The sequence below is a fragment of the Tamandua tetradactyla genome, chromosome X, assembly GCF_023851605.1.
Source record: "Tamandua tetradactyla isolate mTamTet1 chromosome X, mTamTet1.pri, whole genome shotgun sequence".
Taxonomy (NCBI): domain Eukaryota; kingdom Metazoa; phylum Chordata; class Mammalia; order Pilosa; family Myrmecophagidae; genus Tamandua; species Tamandua tetradactyla.
Genome location: NC_135353.1, coordinates 75456472 through 75460226, shown reverse-complemented (window position 1 = coordinate 75460226; position 3755 = coordinate 75456472).

Here is a 3755-nt window from a genome sequence, read left to right as displayed (position 1 = left end):
AAATAACAATATTCAAGTTCAACAAAATATTTTGCTACTTGTATGTTACATGTATTTAGATCAACACATAGTGTATTTTGCCATTAGTTCAATAGTTCCAATTAAGTTCTTTTGAGGTTCTTCTGATACCAAGTCTTTACAAGAAGATAGTAAGGTATGATTCCCCAAGGTATGTTACAATTTTATTAAACATTATTCTTCTAGAATGGAAATTACATTTAAACAGGTGAATATACAGTGGCAGTATATTTTTCAGTACATTTTTGAATAATCCATCCCAATGTGAGATCCTAAAAAAAGCAGATTCCTGATTTGTGACAAAGATGTGAGATGATCTCTTATAACAACTGGGGGAGAAAGATTGCTTTTTTCCTATTCCTTTGAATCTATGTATTAGCACATGTTTTATTAGCCCCAAAATTGTATTATGACTATTGTAATTAATCAATTTTGACTATGAAAATGGCTCTCTGACAGATGATTAAAGGTTTTCAGTAGTTCATAAACCAAGTTTCTATTTTCATTTTGAAGGACTGTTGAACCATTAGGTTTTCCAGAAAGAATCTTTAGAAAACACCTGAAGGCTTTCACTCTTACACAAGGTAATAGACGAATTTTTAAAAGATATGCATGTGGAGAAATGCAACTCAATAACTAGTGAAAATGGCTCCTGAATCATGGTATTACATTTTAGTTGGATGTTGTGGAGTTTTGGAGCATATACCCCAGAAAAACATGTTCTTAAACTTAATCCATTCCTGTGGGTGTGAACCCTTTTAAATAAGACTTTTTGATGAGGCTACTTCGGTTATGGTGTGGCTCAGGATAGTTCTTAATACTGCTATAGAAGGCCTTATAAGGAAGTCACACGGAGAGGGAAAATACACCAGAGGGAGCAGCCAGAAGCTGAAAGTCAATAGAACCCAGAAGATAAAGGAGAAACCAGGAAAGACCACTCACTGTCTGCATTGCCATGTAACAGAGGAGCCCAGGACCAAAGATTATGGCCATTAGCCCCAAAATACCAATATTTGGGAAGAAAACATCACCTTGATGATGTCTTGATGGCACCTTGATTTAGACTTCTCTTACCCTCAAAATCATAAGCAATAAATCCCCATAATCTAAGCCAACACATTGCATGGTTTTTGCTTTAGCAACAAGTAAACAAAAGCCATTCGATGGATTATTTAAAAACAACTTTAAAATCTGATTATAACAGAAAAAAAATATCGTTTATGAAGAGAAAGCCTGATATTGATATTGTGAATGTCTGAGCATGTATACCCCAAGTAAGTTAATGATCTTCTTCAAGCATTTTTTGGGGGGAAGGAAGCTTTGAAAAGATTATCTTAAGTAAAATAGTCTAAAACTTTCAATTTTAAGTAAAAGATACAATAGAAAAGGGATGTTAATTTAGCAGGCATTTATCAAGTACCCACTAAAAGGCTGCTTTAATTCGTGTGCTAACTTTGCTAGGAATAATGTCCAATTGTCTGGTAAAGCAAACACTGGTCTCATGAGGATATTTCATGGGTTTAAATCATTAGTCAGTTGATTGCATACATGGCTGTTTATATTTACAATCCACAAAGGAAATTGCCTTCATGAAAGAGAGAAGTCTCATCCAATCAGTTGAAGGCCTTAAAGGAAGAATTGATGATTTCAGAAGTTTTGTGTCTGCTTCAGCTAGCCAGCAACTCTTGGAGAATTCACCAAAACCTTCATCAGAGTTTCCAACCTGTAGCCCACCATACGGAATTTGGACTTGTCAATCCCCATGGTCACATGAATCAATTCTTATAATGAATCTTATGACAGTTGTTAAAGAAAAGGATGCACTCAAGCCTTCAATTTTCCAGCTCAGTTACTATATGAAGGACATGAAGGTTTCTATGTGTGCTCTAAAAGGAACTCTTATTTCTTGCAGCCACATACTTGATACTGTAAAAAATCAGTAACAAAGTCTCATTCTGTGATGGCTGAAACACAATGTAAATTGAATTCCTAAACTTGAAGCATATTTGTAATTAAAGTGCGGGCATCGATGGAAAGGAATTGAATCCTCAATGTTGGGATGGGTACATATGTGCTGATAATGATGATTGTGGGGACATTGAAACCCAAGACTCTTCTGAGTCTTCTTTGTCAGATAAACCTGAAATGATCTACATTGAGGAATCAGCGACCTGACAACTAACCAGTCTTTCCTGAGAAATCAGCCATCCTGCCTCCACCCTTAGAGATGAACTCTATTATACCTAATAGACATGTTAAATTCCTCCCCCAAGGAAACATTCCTCACACTTCCATCTGAAGAGGTTAACCCTGTTTCACTAGATGAAACTATAATAGAATGCCCTGAGGTAGTTGGCTTGTAAAACAGTGCTAATTCTGCCCATGACATGCCACTACCACCCCTCACTTCTCCCAGGCCTATAAGACTGAAGTTCTACTGAGCCCCAAAAGTTGAGGGACAGAGTATAACCCATGAGGAGATGCACCATGCTCCAAAAGAACTGCCTTATTTTTCTAATTTATTTAGACAGAAATCAGAGAGGTATGTGTGGGAATGGATACTAAGGGTGTGTAATAATGGTGGAAGGAATATAAAGTTGGATCAGGCTGAATTTCCTTATATAGGCATACTAAGCAGAGATTCTTGATTTACTGTTGAAGCTTGAGTGGTAAGAAAGGGATTTAACAGTTAGTATGGGTGATTGGATGTTAGAGTGGATTTATCACGTCAGACATGCTTACCCACTCCAGGAATGTTCTCACCAGACTGTGAGGAATAAATTTGTGAGAAGAGCTCCATTATTCCTGAAAATACCTGTAATTGTTCTTCTCTGTAGGTCAGATTTTAATTTGGGGACTGCTGCCACTGAATGTAGATCAATAAGGACAATGGGGATTGTTGAATCCCAGGTTGGCAGAAGCCAAGTGATAGCACTTTTTCACCAAAGATAAAGTGAGTGTGGCTACCGTAATGGACAGCAGAGCCAAAACAGTAATCAGAATAATCTGATTTGTGGAGACCTATGGTATGATTAGTTGATCATGAGGCATCTAGAAGTGAAATAGATAGATACATTCTATCTTGCTCTGTATAAACAGAAGATTTCTGTAGGAGCCAAGGGTTTAAAACAAAACCTGCAGAATTTGTTGAAAGCAGCTGGCCTCAGGATTGCGGCAGTATACTGTGGAGATTGTTATATAGAGCAGTCTAGGAGGAAGATAATGTTTACCCCAAATGGTAGTGTTAAGTACGAAGGAAGAGAGCACTGAAAGATAAGAACTTTGCTCCCTCAGGAAATGCATGCATGCCTATTGACATCCTGTGGTATATAACCAGGATCTGGTTAAGAATAAAATTGTCTGAAGTCTGTCTGAAGTAAACTCAAGCTTCAGACCCCCTGAGCCTGTCTGTGTCTTTCTTTCTTTCTTCCTTTCTTTTTTTCTCATCATTCCTTAATATCCTTTGAGCTCTGTTTCAATAGGAAACAACATTTGGTGCCCAATATGGGGCTCAAAGAAGAAGACTCCAAATCAATATTAAGGAACCAAGGAAGTCTCATTAGAGGCACGTGTGTCCAGCTGATAGAACAGGACTTGAGTCATATTCGTAAAGTAAGCATTTTCCTTGGATCATCAGGGTAAGGGGTAATCATAATAGGCGGCTGGAGGAGTATGTGTGTGTTAAAGCTACTGGGGTGCCTGTTAAAACATCTGAATTAGTAAGCTTATTTGATCTC